The following is a 13,675-nucleotide window of genomic DNA, read 5'->3' as shown; positions in this document are numbered from 1 at the left end:
ACAACTTAGTAATGTGGTACCACACTGAAGCAGTCGACTAAACCTGGTCTCGATCAATATTTTAGGGGAAAACGCATGTTAGGTCTGGATTAGGTCTGGGATTTGCCCTCATCAGGCTCATACTTTCGCATTTTCCGCATACTTGTTGGCCAGATCCCGGGCTTTTTCTGGTTTGGATCACGTAGTAATTTGGTACCACACTGAAACAGTCAAATTAAACCTGGTCTCGATCAGCATTTTAGAGGATAACACATTTAGATCTAGGTTAGGTCTGGGATTTGCTCTCATCAGGCTCATACTTTCGCATATTTCTCATACTTGATGGCCAGATTCTGTGCTTTTTTTGGTTCGGATCACGTTGCAATGTGGTACCACACTGAAACAGTCCACTAAACCTGGTTTCGATCAATATTTTAGAGGATAACGCATCTTAGGTCTTGGTTAGGCCTTGGATTTGCCCTCATCAGGCTCACACGTTCGCATTCTTCATATACCTGGTGTACAGACCGTGGGTTTTTTCTGGTTTACATCACGTGGTAATGTGGTAGCACACTGAAACAGACAATTATGCCTGGTTTCTATCAATATTTTAGAGGATAACACATGTTAGGTCTAGGTTAGGTCTGGGATTTGCTATCATCATGCTCATACTTTCGCATATTTCTCATTCTTGTTGTCCACATCCTGGGCTTTCACTGGTTTGGATCACACAGTAATGTGGTACCACAATGAAACAGTCGATTAAACCTGGTTTCGATCGATATTTTAGAGGATAACGCATGTTAGGTCTAGGTTAGGTCTGGGATTTGCACTCATCAGGCTCATACTTTCGCATATTTCTCATACTTGATGGCCAGATCCTGGCCTTTTCCTGGTTTGGATCACGTAGTAATGTGGTACCACACTGAAACAGTCGAATAAACCTGGTCTAGGTCAATATTTTAGAGGATAACGCATGTTAGGTCTAGGTAAGTTCTGGGATTTGCTCTCATCAAGCTCATACTTTCGATTATTTCTCGTACTTGTTGGCCAGAGCCTGCGCCTTTTCAGGTTTGGATCACGTAGTAATGTGGTACCACACAGAAACTGTCGACTAAACTTGGTCACGATCAATATTTTCGAGGATAACGCATGTTAGGTCTAGGTTAGGTCTGGGATTTGCACTCATCATGCTCATACTTTCGCATATTTCTCATTCTTGTTGGCCAGATCCTGGGCTTTCACTGGTTTGGATCACATAGTTATGTGGTACCACACTGGAACAGTCAATTTAAACCTGCTCTCCATCAATATTTTAGAGGATAACACATGTTAGGTCTAGGTTAGGTCTGGGATTTGCACTCATCAGGCTTATACTTTCGCATATTTCTCATACTTGATGGCCAGATTCATGGCTTTTTCTGGTTTGGATCATGTGGTAATGTGGTACCACACTGAAACAGTCGACTAAACCTGGTCTCGGTCAATATTTAAGAGGATAACGCATGTTAGGTCTAGGTTAGGTCTGGGATTTGCTCTCATCAGGCTCATACTTTCGCATGTTTCTCATACTTGATGGCCAGATTCTGGGCTTTTTTTGGTTTGGATCACGCAGCAATGTAGTACCACACTGAAACAGACCATTAAACCTGGTTTCGATCAATATATTAGAGGATAACACATGTCAGGTCTAGGTTAGGCCTTGGATTTGCACTCATCAGGGTCATACTTTCGCATTCTTCACATACTTGTTGAAAAGATCGGGGTTTTTTCAGGTTTGGATCACGTAGCAATGTGGTACCACACTGAAACAGTCCATCACACCTGGTTTCGATCAATATTTTAGAGGATAACGCATGTTAGGTCTATGTTAGGTCCGGGATTTGCTCTCATCAGGCTCATACTTTCGCATATTTCTCTTACTTGTTAGCCAGATACTTTGCTTCTTCTGGTTTGGATCACACAGTTGTGTGGTACCACACTGAAACAGTCGATTAAACCTGGTTTCTATCAATATTTTAGAGGATAACGCATGTTAGGTCTAGGTTAGGCCTTGAATTTATCCCCATCAGACTCACACGTTAGCATTCTTCACATACTTGTTGAACAGAACCCGGGTTTTTTCTGGTTTGGATCACGTAGCAATGTGGTACCACACTGAAACAGTCCATTAAACCTGGTTTCGATCAATATTTTAGAGGATAACGCATGTTAGGTCTTGGTTAGTCCTTGGATTTGCCCTCATCAGGCTCACACGTTAGCATTCTTCACATACTTGTTGAACAGAACCCGGGTTTTTTCTGGTTTGGATCACGTAGAAATGTGGTACCACACAAAAACAGTCGACTGAGCCTGGTCACGATCAATATTTTAGAGGATAGTGCATGTTAGGTCTAGGTTAGGTATGGGATTTGCACTCATCAGGCTCATACATTCGCATTTTCCGCATACTTGTTGGCCAGATCCCGGGCTTTTTCTGGTTTGGATCACGTGGTAATGTGGTATCACACTGAAACAGTCCATTAAACCTGGTTTCGATCAATATTTTAGGGGATAACACATGTTAAGTCTGAGTTGGATGTAGGATTTGCCCCCATCAGGCTCATACTTTCGCATATATCTCTTACTTGATGGCCAGATTCTGGGCTCTTTCTGGATTGGATCACGTAGTAATGCGGTACCACACTGAAACAGTCGATTAATCCTGGTTTCGATCGATATTTTAGAGGATAACGCATGTTAGGTCTAGGTTAGGTCTGGGATTTGCTCTCATCTGGCTCATACTTTCGCATATTTCTCATACTTGATGCCAGATTCTGGGCTTTTTCTGGTTTGGATGACGTAGTAATGTGGTACCACACAAAAACAGTCGACTGAGCGTGGTCACGATCAATATTTTAGAGGATAATGCATGATAGGTCTAGGTCAGGAATGGGATTTGCACTCATCAGGCTCATACTTTCGCATATTTCTCATACTTAATGGCCAGATCCTGGGCTTTTTCTGGTTTGGATCACATAGTTATGTGGTACCACACTGAAACAGTCAAATTAAACCTGGTCTCGATCAATATTTTAGAGGATAACACATGTTAGGTCTAGGTTAGGTCTGGGATTTGCTCTCATCAGGCTCATACTTTCGCATATTTCTCATACTTGATGGCCAGATCCAGGCCTTTTTCTGGTTTGGATCACGTAGTAATGCGGTACCACACTGAAACAGTCGACTAAACCTGGTCTCGGTCAATATTGTAGAGGGTAACGCATGTTAGGTCTAGGTTAGGTCTGGGATTTGCACTCATCAGGCTCATACTTTCGCATATTTCTGATACTTGATGGCCAGATTCTGGGCTTTTTTTGGTTCGGATCACGTTGCAATGTGGTACCACACTGAAACAGTCCACTAAACCTGGTTTCGATCAATATTTGAGAGGGTAGCGCATCTTAGGTCTAGGTTAGGCCTTGGATTTGTCCTCATCAGGCTCACACGTTCGCATTCTTCATATACCTGGTGAACAGATCGTGGGTTTTTTCTGGTTTGCATCACGTGGTGATGTGGTAGCACACTGAAACAGACAATTATGCCTGCTTTCTATCAATATTTTAGAGGATAACACATGTTACGTCTAGGTTAGGTCTGGGATTTGCTATCATCATGCTCATACTTTCGCATATTTCTCATTCTTGTTGTCCAGATCCTGGGCTTTCACTGGTTTGGATCACACAGTAATGTGGTACCACAATGAAACAGTCGATTAAACCTGGTTTCGATCGATATTTTAGAGGACAACGCATGTTAGGTCTAGGTTAGGTCTGGGATTTGCACTCATCAGGCTCATACTTTCGTATATTTCTCATACTTGATGGCCAGATCCTGGGCTTTTTCTGGTTTCGATCACATAGTTATGTGGTACCACACTGAAACAGTCAAATTAAACCTGGTCTCGGTCAATATTTTAGAGGATAACGCATGTTAGGTCTAGGTTAGGTCTGGGATTTGCTCTCATCAGGCTCATACTATCGCATATTTCTCATACTTGATGGCCAGATCCTGGGCTTTTTCTGGTTTGGACCACTTAGTAATGTGGTACCGCACTGAAGCAGTCGACTAAACCTGGTCTCGATCAATATTTTAGGGGAAAACGCATGTTAGGTCTCGATTAGGTCTGGGATTTGCCCTCATCAGGCTCATACTTTCGCATTTTCCGCATACTTGTTGGCCAGATCCCGGGCTTTTTCTGGCTTGGATCACGTAGTAATTTGGTACCACACTGAAACAGTCAAATTAAACCTGGTCTCGATCAGCATTTTAGAGGATAACACATTTAGATGTAGGTTAGGTCTGGGATTTGCTCTCATCAGGCTCATACTTTCGCATATTTCTCATACTTGATGGCCAGATTCTGTGCTTTTTTTGGTTCGGATCACGTTGCAATGTGGTACCACACTGAAACAGTCCACTAAACCTGGTTTCGATCAATATTTTAGAGGATAACGCATCTTAGGTCTTGTTTAGGCCTTGGATTTGCCCTCATCAGGCTCACACGTTCGCAATCTTCATATACCTGGTGTACAGACCGTGGGTTTTTTCTGGTTTACATCACGTGGTAATGTGGTAGCACACTGAAACAGACAATTATGCCTGGTTTCTATCAATATTTTAGAGGATAACACATGTTAGGTCTAGGTTAGGTCTGGGATTTGCTATCATCATGCTCATACTTTCGCATATTTCTCATTCTTGTTGTCCACATCCTGGGCTTTCACTGGTTTGGATCACACAGTAATGTGGTACCACAATGAAACAGTCGATTAAACCTGGTTTCGATCGATATTTTAGAGGATAACGCATGTTAGGTCTAGGTTAGGTCTGGGATTTGCACTCATCAGGCTCATACTTTCGCATATTTCTCATACTTGATGGCCAGATCCTGGCCTTTTCCTGGTTTGGATCACGTAGTAATGTGGTACCACACTGAAACAGTCGACTAAACCTGGTCTCGGTCAATATTTTTATAGGATAACGCATGTTAGGTCTAGGTTAGGTCTGGGATTTGCACTCATCAGGCTTATACTTTCGCATATTTCTCATACTTGTTGGCCAGATTCTGGGCTTTTTTTGGCTTGGATCACGTAGTAATGTGGTACTACACTGAAACTGTCCATTAAACCTGGTTTCGATCAATATTTTACAGGATAACACATGATAGGTCTAGGTTAGGTCTGGGATTTGGACTCATCAGGCTCATACTTTCGCATATTTCTCATACTTGATGGCCAGATTCTGTGCTTTTTTTGGTTCGGATCAAGTGGGAATGTGGTACCACACTGAAACAGTCAATTAAACCTAGTCTGGGTCAACATTTCAAAGGATAACTCATGTTAGGTCTAGGTTAGGTCTGGGATTTGCTATCATCATGCTCATACTTTCGCATATTTCCCATACTTACTGTCCAGATCCTGGGCTTTCACTGGTTTGGATCACACAGTAATGTGGTACCACACTGAAACAGACCATTGAACCTGGTTTCGATCAATATTTTAGAGGATAACACATGTTAAGTCTGAGTTGGGTCTAGGATTTGCCCTCATCAGGCTCATACTTTCGCATATATCTCTTACTTGATGGCCAGATTCTGGGCTCTCTCTGGATTGGATCACGTAGTAATGTGTTACCACACAAAAACAGTCGACTAAGCCTCATCATGCTCATACTTTCGCATATTTCTCATACTTGATGGCCAGATTCATGGCTTTTTCTGGTTTGGATCATGTGGTAACGTGGTACCACACTGAAACAGTCGACTAAACCTGGTCTCGGTCAATATTTAAGAGGATAACGCATGTTAGGTCTAGGTTAGGTCTGGGATTTGCTCTCATCAGGCTCATACTTTCGCATGTTTCTCATACTTGATGGCCAGATTCTGGGCTTTTTTTGGTTTGGATCACGCAGCAATGTAGTACCACACTGAAACAGACCATTAAACCTGGTTTCGATCAATATATTAGAGGATAACGCATGTTAGGTCTATGTTAGGTCCGGGATTTGCTCTCATCAGGCTCATACTTTCGCATATTTCTCTTACTTGTTAGCCAGATACTTTGCTTCTTCTGGTTTGGATCACACAGTTGTGTGGTACCACACTGAAACAGTCGATTAAACCTGGTTTCTATCAATATTTTAGAGGATAACGCATGTTAGGTCTAGGTTAGGCCTTGAATTTATCCCCATCAGACTCACACGTTAGCATTCTTCACATACTTGTTGAACAGAACCCGGGTTTTTTCTGGTTTGGATCACGTAGCAATGTGGTACCACACTGAAACAGTCCATTAAACCTGGTTTCGATCAATATTTTAGAGGATAACGCATGTTAGGTCTTGGTTAGTCCTTGGATTTGCCCTCATCAGGCTCACACGTTAGCATTCTTCACATAATTGTTGAACAGAACCCGGGTTTTTTCTGGTTTGGATCACGTAGTAATGTGGTACCACACAAAAACAGTCGACTGAGCCTGGTCACGATCAATATTTTAGAGGATAGTGCATGTTAGGTCTAGGTTAGGTATGGGATTTGCACTCATCAGGCTCATACATTCGCATTTTCCGCATACTTGTTGGCCAGATCCCGGGCTTTTTCTGGTTTGGATCACGTGGTAATGTGGTATCACACTGAAACAGTCCATTAAACCTGGTTTCGATCAATATTTTAGCGGATAACACATGTTAAGTCTGAGTTGGATGTAGGATTTGCCCCCATCAGGCTCATACTTTCGCATATATCTCTTACTTGATGGCCAGATTCTGGGCTCTTTCTGGATTGGATCACGTAGTAATGTGGTACCACACTGAAACAGTCGATTAATCCTGGTTTCGATCGATATTTTAGAGGATAACGCATGTTAGGTCTAGGTTAGGTCTGGGATTTGCTCTCATCTGGCTCATACTTTCGCATATTTCTCATACTTGATGCCAGATTCTGGGCTTTTTCTAATTTGGATGACGTAGTAATGTGGTACCACACAAAAACAGTCGACTGAGCGTGGTCACGATCAATATTTTAGAGGATAATGCATGATAGGTCTAGGTCAGGAATGGGATTTGCACTCATCAGGCTCATACTTTCGCATATTTCTCATACTTAATGGCCAGATCCTGGGCTTTTTCTGGTTTGGATCACATAGTTATGTGGTACCACACTGAAACAGTCAAATTAAACCTGGTCTCGATCAATATTTTAGAGGATAACACATGTTAGGTCTAGGTTAGGTCTGGGATTTGCTCTCATCAGGCTCATACTTTCGCATATTTCTCATACTTGATGGCCAGATCCAGGCCTTTTTCTGGTTTGGATCACGTAGTAATGCGGTACCACACTGAAACAGTCGACTAAACCTGGTCTCGGTCAATATTGTAGAGGGTAACGCATGTTAGGTCTAGGTTAGGTCTGGGATTTGCACTCATCAGGCTCATACTTTCGCATATTTCTCATACTTGATGGCCAGATTCTGGGCTTTTTTTGGTTCGGATCACGTTGCAATGTGGTACCACACTGAAACAGTCCACTAAACCTGGTTTCGATCAATATTTGAGAGGGTAGCGCATCTTAGGTCTAGGTTAGGCCTTGGATTTGTCCTCATCAGGCTCACACGTTCGCATTCTTCATATACCTGGTGAACAGATCGTGGGTTTTTTCTGGTTTGCATCACGTGGTGATGTGGTAGCACACTGAAACAGACAATTATGCCTGCTTTCTATCAATATTTTAGAGGATAACACATGTTACGTCTAGGTTAGGTCTGGGATTTGCTATCATCATGCTCATACTTTCGCATATTTCTCATTCTTGTTGTCCAGATCCTGGGCTTTCACTGGTTTGGATCACACAGTAATGTGGTACCACAATGAAACAGTCGATTAAACCTGGTTTCGATCGATATTTTAGAGGACAACGCATGTTAGGTCTAGGTTAGGTCTGGGATTTGCACTCATCAGGCTCATACTTTCGTATATTTCTCATACTTGATGGCCAGATCCTGGGCTTTTTCTGGTTCGGATCACATAGTTATGTGGTACCACACTGAAACAGTCAAATTAAACCTGGTCTCGGTCAATATTTTAGAGGATAACGCATGTTAGGTCTAGGTTAGGTCTGGGATTTGCTCTCATCAGGCTCATACTTTCGCATATTTCTCATACTTGATGGCCAGATCCTGGGCTTTTTCTGGTTTGGACCACTTAGTAATGTGGTACCGCACTGAAGCAGTCGACTAAACCTGGTCTCGATCAATATTTTAGGGGAAAACGCATGTTAGGTCTCGATTAGGTCTGGGATTTGCCCTCATCAGGCTCATACTTTCGCATTTTCCGCATACTTGTTGGCCAGATCCCGGGCTTTTTCTGGTTTGGATCACGTAGTAATTTGGTACCACACTGAAACAGTCAAATTAAACCTGGTCTCGATCAGCATTTTAGAGGATAACACATTTAGATGTAGGTTAGGTCTGGGATTTGCTCTCATCAGGCTCATACTTTCGCATATTTCTCATACTTGATGGCCAGATTCTGTGCTTTTTTTGGTTCGGATCACGTTGCAATGTGGTACCACACTGAAACAGTCCACTAAACCTGGTTTCGATCAATATTTTAGAGGATAACGCATCTTAGGTCTTGGTTAGGCCTTGGATTTGCCCTCATCAGGCTCACACGTTCGCATTCTTCATATACCTGGTGTACAGACCGTGGGTCTTTTCTGGTTTACATCACGTGGTAATGTGGTAGCACACTGAAACAGACAATTATGCCTGGTTTCTATCAATATTTTAGAGGATAACACATGTTAGGTCTAGGTTAGGTCTGGGATTTGCTATCATCATGCTCATACTTTCGCATATTTCTCATTCTTGTTGTCCACATCCTGGGCTTTCACTGGTTTGGATCACACAGTAATGTGGTACCACAATGAAACAGTCGATTAAACCTGGTTTCGATCGATATTTTAGAGGATAACGCATGTTAGGTCTAGGTTAGGTCTGGGATTTGCACTCATCAGGCTCATACTTTCGCATATTTCTCATACTTGATGGCCAGATCCTGGCCTTTTCCTGGTTTGGATCACGTAGTAATGTGGTACCACACTGAAACAGTCGAATAAACCTGGTCTAGGTCAATATTTTAGAGGATAACGCATGTTAGGTCTAGGTAAGTTCTGGGATTTGCTCTCATCAAGCTCATACTTTCGATTATTTCTCGTACTTGTTGGCCAGAGCCTGCGCCTTTTCAGGTTTGGATCACGTAGTAATGTGGTACCACACAGAAACTGTCGACTAAACTTGGTCACGATCAATATTTTCGAGGATAACGCATGTTAGGTCTAGGTTAGGTCTGGGATTTGCACTCATCATGCTCATACTTTCGCATATTTCTCATTCTTGTTGGCCAGATCCTGGGCTTTCACTGGTTTGGATCACATAGTTATGTGGTACCACACTGGAACAGTCAATTTAAACCTGCTCTGCATCAATATTTTAGAGGATAACACATGTTAGGTCTAGGTTAGGTCTGGGATTTGCACTCATCAGGCTTATACATTCGCATATTTCTCATACTTGATGGCCAGATTCATGGCTTTTTCTGGTTTGGATCATGTGGTAATGTGGTACCACACTGAAACAGTCGACTAAACCTGGTCTCGGTCAATATTTTTATAGGATAACGCATGTTAGGTCTAGGTTAGGTCTGGGATTTGCACTCATCAGGCTTATACTTTCGCATATTTCTCATACTTGTTGGCCAGATTCTGGGCTTTTTTTGGCTAGGATCACGTAGTAATGTGGTACTACACTGAAACTGTCCATTAAACCTGGTTTCGATCAATATTTTACAGGATAACACATGATAGGTCTAGGTTAGGTCTGGGATTTGGACTCATCAGGCTCATACTTTTGCATATTTCTCATACTTGATGGCCAGATTCTGTGCTTTTTTTGGTTCGGATCAAGTGGGAATGTGGTACCACACTGAAACAGTCAATTGAACCTAGTCTGGGTCAACATTTCAAAGGATAACTCATGTTAGGTCTAGGTTAGGTCTGGGATTTGCTATCATCATGCTCATACTTTCGCATATTTCCCATACTTACTGTCCAGATCCTGGGCTTTCACTGGTTTGGATCACACAGTAATGTGGTACCACACTGAAACAGACCATTGAACCTGGTTTCGATCAATATTTTAGAGGATAACACATGTTAAGTCTATGTTAGGTCCGGGATTTGCTCTCATCAGGCTCATACTTTCGCATATTTCTCTTACTTGTTAGCCAGATACTTTGCTTCTTCTGGTTTGGATCACACAGTTGTGTGGTACCACACTGAAACAGTCGATTAAACCTGGTTTCTATCAATATTTTAGAGGATAACGCATGTTAGGTCTAGGTTAGGCCTTGAATTTATCCCCATCAGACTCACACGTTAGCATTCTTCACATACTTGTTGAACAGAACCCGGGTTTTTTCTGGTTTGGATCACGTAGCAATGTGGTACCACACTGAAACAGTCCATTAAACCTGGTTTCGATCAATATTTTAGAGGATAACGCATGTTAGGTCTTGGTTAGTCCTTGGATTTGCCCTCATCAGGCTCACACGTTAGCATTCTTCACATACTTGTTGAACAGAACCCGGGTTTTTTCTGGTTTGGATCACGTAGTAATGTGGTACCACACAAAAACAGTCGACTGAGCCTGGTCACGATCAATATTTTAGAGGATAGTGCATGTTAGGTCTAGGTTAGGTATGGGATTTGCACTCATCAGGCTCATACATTCGCATTTTCCGCATACTTGTTGGCCAGATCCCGGGCTTTTTCTGGTTTGGATCACGTGGTAATGTGGTATCACACTGAAACAGTCCATTAAACCTGGTTTCGATCAATATTTTAGAGGATAACACATGTTAAGTCTGAGTTGGATGTAGGATTTGCCCCCATCAGGCTCATACTTTCGCATATATCTCTTACTTGATGGCCAGATTCTGGGCTCTTTCTGGATTGGATCACGTAGTAATGTGGTACCACACTGAAACAGTCGATTAATCCTGGTTTCGATCGATATTTTAGAGGATAACGCATGTTAGGTCTAGGTTAGGTCTGGGATTTGCTCTCATCTGGCTCATACTTTCGCATATTTCTCATACTTGATGCCAGATTCTGGGCTTTTTCTGGTTTGGATGACGTGGTAATGTGGTACCACACAAAAACAGTCGACTGAGCGTGGTCACGATCAATATTTTAGAGGATAATGCATGATAGGTCTAGGTCAGGAATGGGATTTGCACTCATCAGGCTCATACTTTCGCATATTTCTCATACTTAATGGCCAGATCCTGGGCTTTTTCTGGTTTGGATCACATAGTTATGTGGTACCACACTGAAACAGTCAAATTAAACCTGGTCTCGATCAATATTTTAGAGGATAACACATGCTAGGTCTAGGTTAGGTCTGGGATTTGCTCTCATCAGGCTCATACTTTCAGCATATTTCTCATACTTGATGGCCAGATCCAGGCCTTTTTCTGGTTTGGATCACGTAGTAATGCGGTACCACACTGAAACAGTCGACTAAACCTGGTCTCGGTCAATATTGTAGAGGGTAACGCATGTTAGGTCTAGGTTAGGTCTGGGATTTGCACTCATCAAGCTCATACTTTCGCATATTTCTCATACTTGATGGCCAGATTCTGGGCTTTTTTTGGTTCGGATCACGTTGCAATGTGGTACCACACTGAAACAGTCCACTAAACCTGGTTTCGATCAATATTTGAGAGGGTAGCCCATCTTAGGTCTAGGTTAGGCCTTGGATTTGCCCTCATCAGGCTCACACGTTCGCATTCTTCATATACCTGGTGAACAGATCGTGGGTTTTTTCTGGTTTGCATCACGTGGTGATGTGGTAGCACACTGAAACAGACAATTATGCCTGCTTTCTATCAATATTTTAGAGGATAACACATGTTACGTCTAGGTTAGGTCTGGGATTTGCTATCATCATGCTCATACTTTCGCATATTTCTCATTCTTGTTGTCCAGATCCTGGGCTTTCACTGGTTTGTATCACACAGTAATGTGGTACCACAATGAAACAGTCGATTAAACCTGGTTTCGATCGATATTTTAGAGGACAACGCATGTTAGGTCTAGGTTAGGTCTGGGATTTGCACTCATCAGGCTCACACGTTCGCATTCTTCATATACCTGGTGTACAGACCGTGGGTTTTTTCTGGTTTACATCACGTGGTAATGTGGTAGCACACTGAAACAGACAATTATGCCTGGTTTCTATCAATATTTTAGAGGATAACACATGTTAGGTCTAGGTTAGGTCTGGGATTTGCTATCATCATGCTCATACTTTCGCATATTTCTCATTCTTGTTGTCCACATCCTGGGCCATTTCTGGTTTGGATCACGTAGTAATGTGGCACCACACTGAAACAGTCGACTAAACTTGGTCACGATCAATATTATAGAGGATAACGCATGTTAGGTCTAGGTTAGGTCTGGGATTTGCTCTCATCAGGCTCATACTTTCGCATATTTCTCATACTTGATGGCCAGATCCAGGCCTTTTTCTGGTTTGGATCACGTAGTAATGTGGTACCACACTGAAACAGTCGACTAAACCTGGTCTCGGTCAATATTTTAGAGGGTAACGCATGTTAGGTCTAGGTTAGGCCTTGGATTTGCCCTCATCAGGCTCACACGTTCGCATTCTTCATATACCTGGTGAGCAGATCGTGGGTTTTTTCTGGTTTGCATCACGTGGTGATGTGGTAGCACACTGAAACAGACAATTATGCCTGCTTTCTATCAATATTTTAGAGGATAACACATGTTACGTCTAGGTTAGGTCTGGGATTTGCTATCATCATGCTCATACTTTCGCATATTTCTCATTCTTGTTGTCCAGATCCTGGGCTTTCACTGGTTTGGATCACACAGTAATGTGGTACCACAATGAAACAGTCGATTAAACCTGGTTTCGATCGATATTTTAGAGGATAACGCATGTTAGGTCTAGGTTAGGTCTGGGATTTGCTCCCATCAGGCTCATACATTCACATTTTCCGCATACTTGTTGGCCAGATCCTGGTCTTTTTCTGGTTTGGATCAAGTGGTAATGTGGTATCACACTGAAACAGTCCATTAAACCTGGTTTCGATCAATATTTTAGAGGATAACACATGATAGGTCTAGGTTAGGTCTGGGATTTGGGCTCATCAGGCTCATACTTTCGCATATTTCTCATACTTGATGGCCAGATTCTGTGCTTTTTTTGGTTCGGATCACGTGGGAATGTGGTACCACACTGAAATAGTCAATTAAACCTAGTCTGGGTCAACATTTCAAAGGATAACTCATGTTAGGTCTAGGTTAGGTCTGGGATTTGATCTCATCAGGCTCATACTTTCGCATATTTCTCATACTTAATGGCCAGATCCTGGGCTTTTTCTGGTTTGGATCACTTAGTAATGTGGTACCACACAGAAACAGTCCAATAAACCTGGTTTCGATCAATATTTTAGAGGATAACGCATGTCAGGTCTATGTTAGGTCTGGGATTTGCCCCCATCAGGCTCATACTATCGCATATATCTCTTACTTGATGGCCAGATTCTGGGCTCTTTCTGGATTGGATCAC

Source organism: Colletes latitarsis, chromosome 5 (genome assembly GCF_051014445.1).
Source record: "Colletes latitarsis isolate SP2378_abdomen chromosome 5, iyColLati1, whole genome shotgun sequence".
Classification (NCBI taxonomy): Eukaryota; Metazoa; Arthropoda; class Insecta; order Hymenoptera; family Colletidae; genus Colletes; species Colletes latitarsis.
The sequence above is the reverse complement of the archived record's forward strand: the minus strand, read 5'-3'. Positions refer to the sequence as shown.